At 27.0% G+C, this 18,752-nt stretch overlaps 1 long non-coding RNA gene across 1 annotated transcript; it reads right to left on the reverse strand.

Moving 5' to 3' along the window:
• Positions 1-1,649: 1,649 nt before the first annotated feature.
• On the reverse strand, positions 1,650-5,894 carry LOC135928879 (uncharacterized). The gene is made up of 3 exons (XR_010572385.1): positions 5,816-5,894; positions 4,435-4,804; positions 1,650-1,802 (listed from the first exon to the last, which is right to left on the reverse strand). It is a non-coding gene; the product is annotated as an uncharacterized LOC135928879 (long non-coding RNA).
• Positions 5,895-18,752: the final 12,858 nt, after the last annotated feature.

Here is an 18,752-nt window from a genome sequence, read left to right on the forward strand (position 1 = left end):
AAATCAGCTGGACCCGCCATTTTGGTATTCCATATAGCAATAAAGACAACTTATATTTTACAATTTTTTAAAATCAATAATAACAAATTATTATCCTAATTTTGTGATCCAGAACCAGATTGATGATATTTTAAAAAGAATGGGTAAACAAAATGGCGTTCCCAGCTGTTTTTTATTGTTGTAAATTTTAATGAATGCATCGTCATCTAGTTATTATTATATGTCATGGGGATTCTTGTCCCAAAGGATGATAAGTTTTAAAATTTTAATTTTTAATAAACACTTATTTAATAAGAACTTGTATCTATATCTTGATACTATTAGAGTTATCTGCATCTGTTTTAGATACTTTTAAAAAATACATTTTGAAATATACTTTTAATTAACTCTTTTTTTTATAATTAAAATAAAAATATTTAAATGCAAAATTCATTTTATTTAATATGGGCATATAATTTAAATAAATATATATTAAAATAATATTTATATATGTTAACGGCTATGTGTAATGGGATATAACATGTTTAGAAATATATATCTTATCCATTATAGACAATTTGCCATTAATCTTTGAATCATTTATAATTTTTATAAAAAAATCATATTAAAAACTTATCTATAAAATACTATTACTCAATATAAATTTAGATAAAAATATATAAATATTCATTATTTTTTTCTAATCTTTCGATTACCATATTTTTATTCCCTTTCAAATTCACTGTTTATCTATAGCTTGAATAAACAACTTGAATGTATTTTAAATACATGTTTTAAAGATAGAAATAATTTCTTGCAATGCATACATTGACATTATGAAAAAAAGGACATTTTGAAACGAAGATGGCTGTTGAAATTTCAATATGAAAATATTTTGATATGTGTGAAGGAGTTAATTTTATTTTTTATATTCTGGAGAGCGTTTATCAAAAATCGCATCGCGCTTTACACACCATTTTTTGAATAATTGTAATTAATACTTTTTTTTAAATTTTTTTAATAAATATATAATTCTTAGTTTATATCTTTCATTATGATATATTTTTATTTCTAATTCATAATTTTATTTTGATGTGACATCTTGAAGATCATGCTTGAATCCTTACCCACTAAATTTGGATTAAAAAACGAATCCCTCATTCCGATTATAACAATTTTATAACGGATAATTTGTTAATGCCTAACAAAATAAAATATTGGATAATAACCTAATTTTGGAGGCCCTTAATGAATAATATACACCCATGCGATAATACACTATGGCAATGCGAAGTTAGTTCTTAGAAGAACAAGGATGGTAATGAAAATTATACAAGGTTAATTACTATGTCTGAATAATATGAATTTGAAGCCACCCAATAGAGCATCCATTTTAAATTAAAAATTATTTTATATTATTCTATACATGAATTAATAAAAATTTTAATAAATACCGTGTTGAATCATATTAATTTTATGAGGGAACATATAGGGTTGGGCTAAAATTTTGGTATATAATTCTAAGTTTAGTGGTTAATATATTTTATATAATAGCAAACCGAACAACATTAAAGTATACACGGGGATTAACGATATCACGGCATTAAACCTTGCTTATAATTCATCTGTCAAAAAAATTATTCGGCACAAGGGCTACAATGCTAGCATGGCTGAAGAGTCCGATCACGACCTCGCCCTATTGAAACTAACTAATAATCTGCCTAAAATTTTTGGTAGGATTCAAGTATTGCCTTTGGCTTCTCGCTCTTCACGAATAGACGAGATTGTGGAAACTTGTATAACGGCCGGCTGGGGTCTCACATCTTGTAATGTTTTGAAATACATAATATATTTTGAAATAAAATTATTTAGAACCTTGTCCACTAAAAACTCAATAAGTAAATTCTTTTAACTTTAATAAACAGATCAGTGTCTTAACAGCCGCTATAAAGCGCAATAAGGTTAATTAGTTAATAATAATAATTATATATAATTATTTGTATGTCTAGGTCAATAAATTGCACTAGATATTGTGGTTGAAAAAATATGGTGGTTTACACTTATAAAAATTCTTTCAAGATTTCGCGTCATACAATAATTTGTATAATTCCAAAATTTTAGTATAAGATTTTAAATTAATGCGAAACCTAAACTTATATAAAATGTCATTTTTTTAAAAAAAAATAGGCTCACAGCTGATGAACTCAATAGTTATAAAATTAAATACGTTTTCTGATACATAAAACTTTTAAATCAAAATTAAACAAAAAAAATTATGTATTTTGTGATCCCAATTTTTCTATATATATAATTTAATTTCAAAATGCATAGCAGTTTCTTTAGCGCTCTCAACTCAGCTCATTTTGGGAGTCAGATCAATAACACTTTTATACGTGTTGTTAAACTGCTAATTTTGAGCCGATTTTTTTAAACGGCTAACTCAATATTTTAGCCAAAAAAATATTGCATAATCCTCAAGATTTCGATAATATAATGTCTGGACTTTTATTTCTTTTACGAGCAAAATCTTCAGGCTTGACTAACATTTTTCTAGATTAAATATTGAGTTACCGTTTAACAACACTACTAGCTTAGATATATTGCAGATTTATTTTACCAAGAAAATTCATAATCCGTTGTATATTCTGATTTTCTAATTTGACCTGGGATTAACTTATAAATTGGTTTTTAAAATATTATTTTGGATTCTTAGATACTTTTTTAAATGAAATCTAGATACAGATACATCGTGTATAAGGTTATCTAGATACTTTAACAACTCTGCCAATATGGTTAATATTACACTGTCTTATGATAGGCTTGGTAATCTCTTTGTTGGCAATATCTAAATAAATATTTGCCCTGATGATAATTCAATATTTTGTATTTATATATTTTGGGGGATCAAAATCTTGTTAGTTGTCAATAAAAACTCCATACCCAACGAATTACAAGAATTTAAATTGAAGTACATGTCGTACAAGGAATGTAATAAGAACATTTACGCGAAATCAAGAAAAATAAAACTAAGTTCCAAACAATTCTGCGCTATAAAAAGGAGTCCTTTGATAAAAGGAACCAATAGAGTTATAAAAAAATTATAAATAATATTAACTTAATTAAACTATCTTTCTTTCTTTCTTTCTTTCTTTCTTTCTTTCTTTCTTTCTATCTTTCTTTCTTTCTTTCTTTCTTTCTTTCTTTCTTTCTTTCTTTCTTTCTTTCTTTCTTTCTTTCTTTCTAACTTTCTTTCTTTCTTTTTCCTTCCTTTACCATTTTATTTTCATTTTTTTTTACCCTTTTCCCCTGTGCATTTTATTATTTCCTTTACTTATTAACCAAAACATGTAATTTAATTGTTAAAAACTAACAATTATTTTTAAGGGTGATTCAGGCGGTCCGTTCATGTGCCAAAAAGGCAATAAGTGGGAATTATATGGCGTAATCAAAATGGGTGATGGCACTGAACTGAGCATTTTTATGGATGTTCGAAAATACAAAAAATGGATATGGACATATATATTGTTTTCCCTTTGATTTCTCTTTCGTAAAAAATTCTATATAGTCCCCCATTCAAAAAAAAATTAAATATTTTAATTGGTTCAAATTTTGTCAAAATCGGTTTCGGGACATATCCTCAAATTCGTTTATTATAAACGCGAAAAAAAATACAAATCAGCTGATTAGGCCATTTTTGATTTTCCTCAATAATGTAAATAATTTATATAAAAAATTTTTACGCTTTTGAAAAGTGAAGAAAATTGAAAGGTTTTCCATTTATAAAATGGCCACTATACTTAATTTAAAATTATTGTTATCAATTCCTTTTTCATTATATTTAATTTTGTTATTGTTACGTTTTTAACGCCAATGTGTTATATTTACAACTTTAATTAATTTTTTTTTGAACGCGTTTTGTTAAAAAATTTAAAATTCGGATTTTTAACCGGAAATATATTCTATTAATGTTTGAAATACCTATCTTATAAAGTGTAGACAATCTTGCTATAAACCTTTTGAGTCATGTATATGATAGAGGATGTGGTTTTATTAATTTATTTTTTAATCCTTATATTTACCGTTAAGGTTGGCAAGGAGTAAGGAAGATAAGACAAATAGATTTAAAACTTCTATTAAATAAATATATTTTAAAAATATTTAACTACAATTTAACTAAAAAAACTATAATAATTTTATCCTTTATATATATAAGTAAAACTTAAATAATTAAATGAATCTATTAAGTTAAGTTAAATGAAACTATCAAGTTAAGTTAAATGAAACTATCAAGTTAAGTTAAATGAAACTATTAAGTTAAGTTAATATAAATGGTGTTAGATGAATGTAACATATAAAAATTTGCGCTATAAAATAACCATTATAATAAAATAATAATTTATGTTCAACATTCCACCCTCTACAGGAACCCCGCCTATGTTCTCTTTAAATGTAAACCTTTTGTGTTCAAGGAGTTTCTTATCGATTTTGATCATAAAATCCATAGTTTTATATTAAAATGTGGCATCTTATTTTGTCTTGCTCACTCCAAATGTTTTAGATCAGAGTGTGTATATTCTTTGATAACAATCTTATGTATGTTTCGATGTCAGTTTCGGCTAATTCTTTGTTTATATTTAAATTGTCATCTGGTAAATTATGAAGTATCCGTGATTTTGCAAAAAATAATCGATAGTGATGTGTTGTTTGTTTGGTTCAGTAGTTATTTGGTTTCTTCATTATTTTGGCTTATTTGCAGCTTGTTATGATTGTCTAATCGTTTGCTTGACCATCATCTCGTTGTTTATTATCATTTGTAACTATTTATCTTTATATAATAATCATGATTAATTTATCTCGAATGAAATAATTTCGGAATAATAAAAATAATGGGATAAAAATAATTTAGAGGAATCATTTATGGAATAAGAATCATCATTTGGGATATAGAATTATTGAATATTTTGAATTTTAGCGTTTTATATAATATTTTTTTTTATTAATATAATATTTCAATTATTTTTATTTTTCAAATTTTACTCCCTTATTTTTTAAAGCAAATAATAACTCAAAATTACTGTATCTTTTATCTTCAATAAAAATAATGTTTTAAAGTAGTCATTATTACTTATACATGTTTTGTCCTTTAAACATAATTTATATTTCATTGTCTTTAAAATTTTAAATTTGTAAAATTCGCCCACTTTTTTATTAATTATATAAGGTAAATGTTTATTTGTATTGTCTATTCTCTTGATTTTTTATATTTATAAGTGTCAAACTTTAATGATTTGGATTCTATTTCTTTTAAATTTCTGTGTATGGGAATTTCATCTATTTCATTTTCATTAATTTTTTCAATACTAAGATTTATATCATATTTTTACAGTCATAATACTCTTTTAATATTTCACCATGTATGGGTATATTTATATTTTCATCATTTTTATATTTAGATACTAAAATTATTTCAAATGATATTATGTCAACAAAAATTTCCTTTAATTTATAAGTATTAATTATATGTTTATCAATATTTTTATCTATAAGATTTATGTCATTAATTATATATATTCATATTAGCCTTTTTAGCAAAGCGTCTGGAGATTCAAACTCCTCATTTGTCAACATAGCTCTAATTAAGTTAAAGATATTATCTGGTAAATTAACGGTTAATAGCATAGCCTCAGAACTACTCTTACTATCTTTAAAAAAATTCTCAGTCTAAGGCTGCATGGCCTCTATGCTTCAGAAAAGATAATATCATAATATTTTAGAAATTTTAAAATTAAAATTTTAATAAATTTTTTTTTACTTTTTCAAATTAACTATTTCTTACATGTTTTTTTAGAATGAAATCAGAAATTATTCATCATGATTATGTACCAGTAGCTAAAATTATATTATATGGATTTAGAATATTTTGTCAGTCATTATAGCCAATAAGTTCGTCTAGTTTGATATCTCGTTTAACAATTGACCTTGTTGTTGATTTATCCATTTGATCTAAATTAATTTAACTCCAAAACTATAATAATTATATCCTTTATATATATAAGTAAAACTATTAAATAATTAAATAAAATTAAGTTAATTTAAATGAAACTATCAAGTTAAGTTAAATGAAACTATTAAGTTAAGTTAATAAAAATGGTGTTAAATGAATGTAACATAAAAAAATTTGCGCTATATAATAACCATTAAAATAAAATAATAATCCATGTTCAACATTTACAATTAAATAAAGTATCATTTAATAAACATTAATTTTTTTAAAAAAAATTAAAGTGATTACAAAAATATTGTCAATGTAATAATCTTTTATGTAAGATATAAACATATTATATTAATTATTTTCATAAATTTGATATTAAATTTAAGATTATTTATAAATTATATAATATAATATCTTATTTATTGGTATAATCAATGACATATAATAATACCTAGACTGATGATTTATTCATTAATAGTGTACAACAATACAAATTAGCTAAGGACGCCATCTTTATTACCGTAATTAATATTAAAATATTAAACCAGAGCCTAATTTACTCCTATATATGATGCAAAAGAATTGCCTGATCATCGAGATAATAAGGAAGCAAGTTATTAATTTAATAGTAGTTTTTAACATGAAAATAAATATTATAAAGGTTACCAAAATGGCGGGTCGAGCTGATTTGCTTTTGACGACGCTTAAAAATGCATTTTAATGAATGAATCGTCAGTCTAGGTATTATTATATGTCATTGGGTATAATATTAAAAAAATTTTAAAAAAAGAAAGAAGAAAACAACGCGCACAAAAAAATATGATGTTAAAACTAATAATCTTATGGGATGAGACTGCCCATGAAGCTAACGCAATTAGCCTTGTTAATCGCTATGGCCAGCCTATGTCTTAAGAAAAAGCCTTTTAGAGGTTCATCCGTAAGTTTACGAATGTGCGAACCAAGTTCCTTGATGTTGAGGTTGTGGAAAAAATGAGAATGAATATGTATTCTTGTGATACTTAAGAATATTTTGCTGTTTTAACTAACTCCATATTCTCCAGAATTTAAGTGTTTGATTGGATGAAGTCAAAGGATCAATACACGAGTATTCTTACATGTTGACCACGCTTCCAAGGAATTTGAGAAATCCCATGAGAAAGCTTCCCATCAGATTTGAAAAGACCAGAAGGTTAAAAAATACAGGAAATTTGGGCTGATCTCAAAACTCTAAGAATAATTGAATTGAATAAATTATGTCTAACGATTTGACCTATATAAAAACGACAACTGAAGATATGTCTTTCATTACTGAAAACGGCAGAACTGCAAACTGAGCAAGTGTCGGTTTGGGTTATTAGGTAGGGAATCCCAATACCGCGTGTAAGCTCATTTTGGAGTTGTAATTGTATATTAACAGAGGGAATGACTTCAAGGAACTCATGGCCAGATCCATTAAATAGCAAAAAGAATATAGGACGGTCATTAGCATTCCGGAAAGGAGTTATTCAAAGCAACTTGCAATTAGTCCCATCTAGGTTCTTCTCCTTATACGTTTCTGGAATTGGGTGATCAGCGATAATTCGTTATTTCCTAAAAGTACCATTATAGAAAGAGTCAGGTTTTATCAAATGGTAATCTATAATGTTGTTATATGACAAATGGATATGAAGGCAGTTAGGGCAAGATCGAAAGGAGAACTGATACCAAGTCATTCCATCTTAGTTGGCAAAGAGGCTTAACGTGATTTCATCAAATTTAAGGTTTAAAATAATTAAAATTAGGATTTTAATCCCAATTTTTATTAAACACAGAGAGGCGTGGGACATTTAAAAATGGGAATTAATTGAAGGTCTTATAGGATAAAATAATTGACAAATTTTTCAAGAGGAAAAGGGCTTTATCAGAGGGGAAAATGGAAAATAAATCAGCCAACTCAAAAAGTGTCTCATGGAATATACAGGAAGATATTGCTATGTACAGGAGCGCCTAAATAATTTTGTTCCTCAAGGGTGGCCAGTTTGAAGTTTTGCGAATTTGGTACAATTGATTTGATAGAAATGGATTTGGATTTCTTGGGGTTCATAGAGAGTCCGATAACTATCACAGTCTCATTGATTAAATTCACCGCTTTATTGACTTCGTAATTGGAAACCCAAGGTTATCAATATACTAGGCATGCAAAATAAAACACGTCGAGTTGGTGAACGATTTCGTTGATATGAACAGAAAAATAAAAAAGCAAGACGATCTTCCTGTTGTACGCCCTCAATGGAAGAATTTTATAAATTAAAATAGCAGAGTGAAAAGATGATAACAAGAATAAAAATTTTTGTGAAACTAGGGAAAGAAGAGTAACTTAGGATAGAATTCTGAGAAAGCTAGTTAGGCACTTTACCTTTTAAAATTTTATTGCAAAGATTTGTTATTTTAATAAGAATGGGGGTTTGTGAGCATATTGAAGGGGCAAGTGATGTCTAGGAGAAATATAGGGTGAATGTCATCAAAAGAATGGGCAGAATTTCGATGAAAGAAAAGAGCTTTCCTCTTCAATATTAAATAGTGAAGCATATGTTGAGTGAGATTGTGGAGATATTGGGAAAATAGTTGCAGTGTAGGGTGGTTTGACAGATTTAATATATGTATTATTGAAAGGCTCGGCCATGTGTGGAAACCAATCTAAGTGCACCTTTTATGTTGAGATAATTTTTCTTGCAGATAAAAATGGCATTCACCTCAATCAGTAATAGTTTTCTTTTGTTTTTGACAAGCAGTGGCATCCTGTATTTAAGGAGATGAGGGGTAATAATGGATGTAGTCTTATCTTGATTTGCTGGGTATGGGATTTATGTGATATTTTTGTAGGGAATCCTGAAGGTATTATATCCATAAAAAAAGGAAATATTAGCCATTCATTCTCATCGTTAAAATTTAGGGAGGATAGACAATCAGCGAAAGATTTAGCAACTAGAAATCTTGCACCGTGGCTTGAAATGGTCAAGGAAAAAATTCGAGAAGAAGGAATTTGAATTGTGAAGAGGTGGAATTATATTTAAAATCCCTATAGAGTGTTAAATAATTGACAGGACCGACTTCTTATAATAGTCATAATTTATATAACTCCAGGCTCAAAACCGATTATTCATATTTTTATGTGTCACCCTATTGTGCCACATGGGTTCGGTCTATCGGGAAGGCAATAGTCTACTTTACGGTTTATTTGGTTGACTCGGGTCGATGTCATTTTTACCTAATCGTAACTAAGCTGACTAGACTCAGTAATTAACAATTCTGGTATTGGGTCTATCCCCAGTGGGTTAACTCACAATATTCAAAATAACATTTAACACAATTAAAACCTCTAAATATCCAATTAAAAGCTTACAAATAGGATTAAATGATCCTCCCACCATTCAGCCGGAATCGCCCTAATACAACCCTAAATGATATTCTTTCTAAACTCGAGTTCCAACAATCATAATCTCACACAAAATTAAGTTATTTTAAAAGATTTTCAACTTTTTTCCTTTACATGGAGTAAAAAAACTAATTTGGTTCTTTGACTACTCCTAAAAAAATTTTTTTATTACTCAGTTCCATCCCATGGATAATTAAAGATATTTTGAGTCAAAATATTTTATGCTTCTTGCAAAAAGTCCATGGGTTTCACTTTGTATTGTAATAAATTGTTTTATTAGAACGTGGTTTATGATTTAGAGCAGAAAACCTTATTCTAATATTTGTATAAAATTAAATAATGTTTTTGATCAATTAATTGGATTTATCATCCTAAAGGTAATTCATTCAATTATTTAACTAAATACTTTAAATTTTGATCAAATTTAAAGTAATTCATTTCAATCCTTTGACCATAATTTTCAATATAAATTATATGTGTCGTATGGGGATTCGGAATCTCTCAATTTTTAATCATTTACCAAGGGCGATTTTTGGATTTTAAAAAATATGATTAAAAAATTGTATTTCAGCATGTATTTAGTACCCAAACCAAACTGTAAATTTCACACAATTTTGCCATGAACTTCTGAAATACTTCTAATTTATATTAATTTTTATATGGATTTTTCATATAAATTAAAAAAAATACCAAAATGTCTATGGCTAAAATTGGCTGAAATTTATAGGTGTAAATACTCTACAAATACTAAAATACATTTCAGGTTAAATCGGATCTTTAATTTTTTTTAAATAGCCCTCAGGAAAGTATTTGAATTCAAGAGATTCCGAATCCCCCATATGACACATATATCAAACATTATTTTAATATAATAATATAAAATAAGAAGATAAAGTAAATAAAATTATTTCCGCAAGATTGAAGCCTTATTTTAAAAAAATAATTTATACATTTTTTTTTTATTTACAAAACAAAAATATCGGTTTAACAACAAAATATGAATATAAAATATATTTTTTTTTTATCATATGTAATAACATAAAATCCATGTAAAAGTTTTATTTTTATTTTTTGGAAGACTAGATTATGGATAAATTACAAAAAATTTATATAACACATAATTCATGAAAACATAAAAGTTTATTAAAAAAAACAGGAAAAATATTATGTATCATGAGAAGAAGAAAAATTATTGTCCTAAAAAGTTTATATTTTTAATTAATTTATTTCTAATATTAATTTTTAAACACAAAACGATGAAATTTTTTATACGTATCAGTTTTATTATTATTTAGAAATGATGGGATCTTAATTCCTAATCTAGTTGATGCTGTACCAAATCTGGAAAAATAGGCATACCGAGTATATTATAAAATACAATATAAGGGCAGCCTTTTTATGATTTTTTTAATTCAAGTGTTTGAAAACAAGAATATATTATTTAGCATCTACTTGTGACACTGGATGTGTGGTTAATATAATATTAATTTTTAATTAAATAAGAGTAATTCTTATGACATTGTATTTTGATAAAAACATTCTTATATTTTTAATAGCAAACTGTGGCATTGCTTACCTTACCACCTTATTGGATATGCTCCCTTATGAACAGTTCTTCCATTGAAATTGCTAAATATATAGATTATTTAGATTAATGTAAATATTTTGTCAATGGAAGAATTTAAAAATCTTGTAAAACATTATTTAATAGATAAATTAAAATTACATGGATTATGATACTTTGTAGATAATGGATAAAAAGATTCTTTTGAAAAATATTCTCGCTGCAGAGACTAGTATTTGTCTTGTTTAAAAACATCTCTGTAGATAAAATAGAAAGTATATTAAAAAATTATTGAATTATATTCTCATATTATATACATTATAACATTCAGATTTAAGTTATTTTTCATTATATAAAGCTTGTTAAATGTTTCAGAATGTAATTATTAATAAAAACTGCATATTTAAATATCAGAAACCTGCAGACCCGGCTCTAAGCCCGGTTCGTATTTTAATTATTTGTTAAATAGAACCAGAGCCGGACCTAAAAATTTTTTTTACCCAGGCCGTATATTTTAAAACCAAATATTTTAAATCGCCATTATTAGGTATAAAAAATAAATTTAATATATTTTAAATCTCCTACACAGTATTACCATTTATCTCATTTCTAATCTTAGGTAATCATAGTACTTTAGGAGAAGTATTAAGGTTATTTAACATTTTAACATGCAACAATACCGTACTTGTTCCATTACAAATTTATTTATTCGGATAATATAATAAATAAGTTACTATTTTTTAAAATATTTTTACAATAATATACTTAAATATTAAATTATACATTATTAATTTTGCTTGTTTTTTTTATTATATTTATATGTTCAGATAAAATAATAATTAGAATATGAAATTTAAAAATATTCTGGAAGGGTTAAAAAAATAAACGTTAAGATTTAGAGTCGCTAGTAAGAATAAGTTACTAACATATCCTTATTAATCATTAGAAATCCTAAAAACTATTATTTATTCAGATATTTACATATATATTCAACAATGATAAAAATATTATTTGGAAGTTTCTAGTAAGATAAGTCATCCAAAGGAAAAGGAAGGTAAGGGAAGGAAGGAGATGTAATAAAAAATAATGTGTTTTAAGGTAAATCATTTCTTAAATCTTTAAAACTCTGTACAGCTGATACGCGTTTTGCTATAGGGACAAATCTATATGCGACAAAAAAAACAATTTTTTATATTTTAAGCCTATGTTCTAGTAAAATTAAAATCGCTAAAAGATATTATTTATTCAGATATTATTTATATATTTATTAGAATAAATAAATGTAATATAAAAAAATTTATTTAGAAAGTTTCTAGTAAGAAAAGTGACTAACATTTACTCATTAATCATTAGATAGCGTAAAAAAAATTTTTTTTATTCAGATATTTATTCGAGTAATGAGTAAAAATAATTTAGATAAAAAATTTATCCCGTAATTTACTAGTAAGGTAAGTTAACTAACATATCCTATAAGTAAATATTGCTTATAAATTCATATTTTAATCAATGTATTAGATATTGTTATATTATTAAACATTTTTATAATAATAATATATAATAAGGGAAATAAAGTGATAAAATAATTACCGCAAGGTGGAGCCTTTATAAAAATTTTTATGTAACAAAATTAAACGGTTTAACAAACAAAATATGAAAAAAAATAAATATTTTTTGATAATAATGTAATGAACATAATTTTAAAAATGATATAAAAGTATTTTTTTAAAATTTTTTGGAGGAATAAATTAATTGATATATTACAATTTTTTTTATAAAATAACATATAATTAGTGCTGTGAACTTTACCACAAAAAAAAGGCGTTACCGTCTCGTTACATAAAAAAGAAACTAGTCACCGTTACTCGTTGCATCTGAGAAAGTAACGCTCTACCGTTACTTGTTACATAGGAACAGCACAGTTACTCGTTACCTTTTCAAAAAAGGAACGCATGTTATAATTCATAAAAACATAAAAGTTTATAAACAGGAGAATTTTATTTTAAATCAAGAACAAAAAAATTATTGGCCTAAAAAATATTATATTTTTAATTTAAATATTTCTTTTCCTCTCAAATTGATGAAATAAAATTATTTTTATACGTACTATGTGTTTAATTAATATTTGGAAATGATTAAGGGTTCAATAATTTTTAATCTAGATAAACGCTATGCCAAATCTGGAAAAAATAGGTATGCACACAAGAATATGTAATTTTGCATCCTCTTGTGACACTAGATGAGGGTTTTAATACAGTATTATTTCTTTATAACATTGTTTTAAATAAAAACATTCTTATTTTTTAATATAACAAACTATGGTATGCTTCCTTATGGAAATTTCTTTCATATTGCCACGATTTACCATGAAATAAGACCCATATATATATAGAATGGTTTCCTCCTTGTTTTCTCTAAACTACGATATGTTTGTATAATGTTGCCATAACAAACAATTCTGATAAATTGTAGGTTTTATCTTACACCTATATACAAGGTTTACGTCTTTGACAGTATATTTAATATTTTGTATTATTAAAAATATATATAATATTATTAACAATTTCATTGCAATAATATTTATATTTTTCACCATCAGATATTTACTCATATCCATAAGAATTAAATATACTTGATCTGAAAAATTGGCTGTATATCCTGGTTTTTGCGTTTAATGTTATACTTTATATTCCGAATTTGTTTTATCTCTCGAGGAGACTCAGTAATGTTTTTATTAAAAATCGAATCTTTATAGAATTCTTAAACACATTTATCCGCAATATTCTCTTTTATAGAGTTAAGTATATTTATAGGTGTTTTGGTATAAACCTCATCACAATTTTTAACATTACTGTGACGAGTCTTTCCGAGATACACCCCAAAATATTCAGCTATAAATATATTATCAAATTTATTTTTTACATAAGGCCACATACTCATGGTACGATATTCTTCTTAAATAATTAGTGTCGTTTTAAATGAATATAATATATATATAATATAATCACATTAGCTGATGATGAATCGATATTTATACTCTATTTATTTTTATTACTATTATAAAACTTATTTGGATTAAAAGATACGGTCATTTTAACGTATCTTCTATTATAAAATATCGCTTGGTAGAGGACGTATTGTTTCCAGTCCAAGCGTCGCAATCATCGTCATATGATGTTTGCAATGTAATTTAAACACTTTCGCTTTTAAATTCAAGCATTTTAAATGAAACCATTCATTGCAACATTCGCATCCAATGGATGTCGTAGAGGACTTGATGTTATAAATAAATATATTTATGTAAGTTGTCAAATACAAAAAATCTATTGTCGTTAGTTTATTTATATATAAATAGAAACTTAGCATAATACACTGATTATGGAATTCTATCCGGATATATATTATATAAAATCGGTGTAACTAAACTGAGAATTAACAGTTAAACTGAGAATTGACAGGTAAACTGAGAATTGACAGGTAAAATATATTTTTATTTTATTGCTTATCAATTATTTTTAAATATATAAATAAAATGTTTTTAAAGTAAAAATCAAATCTATCCAAAAATAAAATTATTTAAATATATAAATTAAAATATAGAAGATATTGTAGTCCATAAATTTATAATATGTAAAGAACAGGTTGTTATGTTTCTACCTCTCCCCCCCCTCTGGTCCCTTATAACTTATTTCTTTTCTTTAAGTTTTTCTCCACTTGTTTCTTTTGTTTTCCCATCGTCCTTTTTTTTATTGATATTTTTATATTGTATTTGAAACTGGTTCTGACCAGTTTCAAGAATAATTGTATCGAGATATAAAAACATGTTATTTTTTCTTCTTCTTTGTTTTATAAATTATAAAAGGTTGCAAAAATACCTTTATGATTCATTCTTTTAATTATTTAAATTTTTATTCTATGGTAAATTGTGATATTTTGACAATAAATTAAATTACTAAAATTACCCGATGATGACTAAGTTAAAACTCAACGTCAACCTACCAGAAAATCCCGGTCCCTCGAATTCTGCCGATCTCTCCCCCCCCCCCATTCTCCGGTAGAACAGCCCGCGGTCGTGGCAGCGAACTTATCACTGGCGCCCAACGTGCATTTAATAATCTACGACCCGGAAGAACCAACAGATCATTACCTTGAACGTTTATGCTTATCCACCGACATCAACCTGAGGCAAATTTACTATCCTTATTCTTATCATCGTGCGGCAGCCTATATACAAAATTAAAGTTAGCCTTTGCACCAAGGCCTATGTTGGAACTTTCAATAGAGGACGTAAAAACGATTTTGGGAAACAATAATAACAACAAAGGTCAATCAATCAACAAGCTTCGTCAACGCATCCAGCAAGATGGCGAAACGATTATATGCGGAAGCTTTGATAGCTTTGGCCTCACAGTGCGATCTAGGCCCCAGCTGGGACCTTTTTCTGTCCTCCCAATTCGGAGCGGGGATACAATCCTCAGGAATAAGAGGTCACGTAATCACGTCCGATAATATAACGTTTAAAGGGAAGTTAAAAATTGCGCAAACCTGAGAAATGGCCGAAGCACTTAACCAAAATAATGCGACGAACTACGCCTGCAGTAACCAAATAAACATACCCACAAAATATACGCATGTACAAAACACCCCGCAAACAAATGAGAATTACTATAAACCCCCACGTCGGAATTTCCTACGGAATGATAACCAAACCTGTTACAATTGCAGGAACGTGGAGCATTATAGATACAATTGCCCAATAAAACAAACTTCCAACAATTATAACTCCTCTCAGTATACTCCTCGAAATATACCTACGACCCAACCCAATTTCCCGGCAATAGCCTACCCACCGGCTAACAGAGTACTACCCGAGACTAAAAAGGTAGAAAACAAAGAGTACAAACACATAAACATGATGACAAATGAAGCGGATATCGCAAAAACCATTCGTTCCGGATAACGGTAAAAATAAATGGTATACCATTAGAAATGGTTATAGATGCAGGCTCAGAGGTAACAATCATTAGTAATCAAACGTATAATGTACTTTTCAACCTTATCCCAATGGAACACCAAGGTAGTTTTAAAATCATTTTCAGGACATGACATTCAACCCATAGGGCACTTCCCGGCAATAATAAGCTACCAGGACAGCACACATTCAACAAATATCCTAGTAACTAATAACTCCCCCACCTCCATTGGGTAGGGATGTTCTAAACAAGATACCCTACAAGACATCACCTCCAAGGATAAAGAAATTAGCTTAAAAAAAGTTTCCCACGAATTTTTTAGGATACCTTAGGTCTACCTCTCCCCCCTCTGGTCCCGTATAACTTATTTCTTTTCTTTAAGTTTTTGTCCACTTGTTTCTTTTGTTTTCCCATCGTCCTAAGAAAGAAAGAAAGATTTATTGATATTTTTATATTGTATTTGAAACTGGTTCTGACCAGTTTCAAGAATAATTGTATTGCGATATAACATGTTATTTTTTTTTTCTTCTTTGTTTTATAAATTATAAAAGGATTACCTTTATGATTCATTCTTTTAATTATTTAAGTTTTTATTCTTTGGTAAATTGTGATATTTTGACAATAAATTAAATTACTAAAATTACCCGATGATAACTAAGTTAGAACTCAACGTCAACCTACCAGAAAATCCCGGTTCCTCGAATTCTGCCGATATCTCCCCCCATCCCCCGGTAGAACAGCCCGCGGTCCTGGCAGCGAACTTATCACAGGTCTATTATATAGAAAATATAACACCCATAATATTGTTTATATATCATATATAAAATTCCGCTAGATGGCGTAAATTATTAAAATTTTAGTTTTTAATTAAAAATAATATGAATTATAGGAGCATAATTTTTCGCTCTGGATTAATTGATTTGGTACCAACTTATATAAACATAAAATGAAAAAATTTTTAAGATCCCATCATTATTGGAGTTATAATGTGGATTCTCAGTTTAGTCAGTTTTTTAAGAGTTTTGGGATTTAAAAAATTTTATTTTTTTTGACTCATTTGGTGTAAACTAACATATATAAACATAAAATGAAAAAAATTATAAGTTTCCATTATTATTTTTAAAGTTATGATGTGGATTCTCAGTTTAGTCAATTTTTTAATTTTTTTTAGATTTTTGGGATTTTAAAAATATTTTATTTTTTTGATTATTAATTACAAAACTTTATTATTTTTTCCCCAGTAGGTATTAAATTCAATACTTTTATAGGATGCAAGAATAGACATTAATTCATCAGTAGTTAAATATTTACGAATAAAACCTTCCCTTGCCATAGAACCTTCTTGGATAGTGGTAGCTTATGTCTAAAGCTATTTTAGAATATATAAATATTCGTCAGAATTTTTAGATTGGGCTTCGATTGGTTTTTTAACTCTTCATGTACAAAATTAGTAGGTGAAAATACACTAAACGGAGAAGATATTCTAGAGGTGTTCCAGAAAGAGAAATTACTCTAGATGGTGAAGATTTTCTAGAAAAAGAAATAAATCTAGATGGGGACACCTTGAACCTTTATCTCTTGAGGCTTATCCACTTCCAATCCCCTGACTCAAGACTTATAAAATTAAAATAAGTGCCTTTCTTAGGTTGGGCTACGTCAAACCTTTCTTTATTTTTATAACGAAACCGAAAACAAGATAAAGTTATTTATTAAACATATAATTTTTTAACTTTTCAAACTAACCCTAACAAAATATTAAAAATAAAGATTCCTAGATTAAATTGACATCTTGTCATCCATCGATAATGATAGTCTATAACAGTTTAGTTCGGTCATGAATCGGCAATAGGTCACATCACAATAAATATATTTTGATGTTTTGAACATAATTATAGCCATATAAACATTATACAAGAATTTTTAATAGATAAGGTTTCTCAAACTTCACCTTATAAGTATGTGGTTCTTTTTCGATTCTAAGCTAACAACTGTTCTATCATTTTTAAAAATGTTTTCCACACATATCTACATCCGAATATTTAAAAAACTCTAATAAATAATGATTTGGGGTTTCTATTACTATTATTTAGGCATTTAATACTCACAGGTTTAGTAGAAATAATAGTTTTCAATGAATATCATTTATTTAAATCAATACTCTATATATAAATATTTAGGCATCTCTTTCATGACTTGAAATCGGTAAACATTTCCTATTTTATAAACTCTTTTCCTTAAGCAATGTTGCTAAACCTCCAAATTCGAAGATTAAAATAAACGATTCAATTATAAGGATTTATGTTATATAAGGGAATGGCTCCTTTGAAAACTTCTTCTTTCAGAGATTAATTACACATCATAACCTCTAAAGCCATCTCAATTTATTTGGACACAATTTTGATACCTTTAATTTCCCTATTTGATAGTTTCAGTGTTTTATTTAATTTTCTTTTACATTTATAAATTATATGCTATGAAAAAATATCTGTGTATGAACCATAGTCCGTAGGTTTGACATGGGAATCATTACATAGAAATATATATTCTTAGATGACACAATATTAATTTTTAATATAATTAACAAAAAAAATACTATTTTTGATCTTAAAATGGGTAAATAGTATTACTATAAAAATGTTAACTAAACTGTATAAAAAGTGGAGTGCTTAGGTTATCTCCGCCGCATAGAACCGAGCATGGTGCTCGGGTAGTTTAAAGTGAGGCTGGTGTTGGAGGTAACGGTGGAGGTCTTAAACTATTAATGTATTCTAATGGCGCATGCGCAACTGTAAAATAATATATAAAACATTATCCTTTTACATTAAAATTTAT

Source organism: Gordionus sp. m RMFG-2023, chromosome 4, assembly GCF_954871325.1.
Source record: "Gordionus sp. m RMFG-2023 chromosome 4, tfGorSpeb1-WG-v2, whole genome shotgun sequence".
Taxonomy (NCBI): domain Eukaryota; kingdom Metazoa; phylum Nematomorpha; class Gordioida; order Chordodea; family Parachordodidae; genus Gordionus; species Gordionus sp. m RMFG-2023.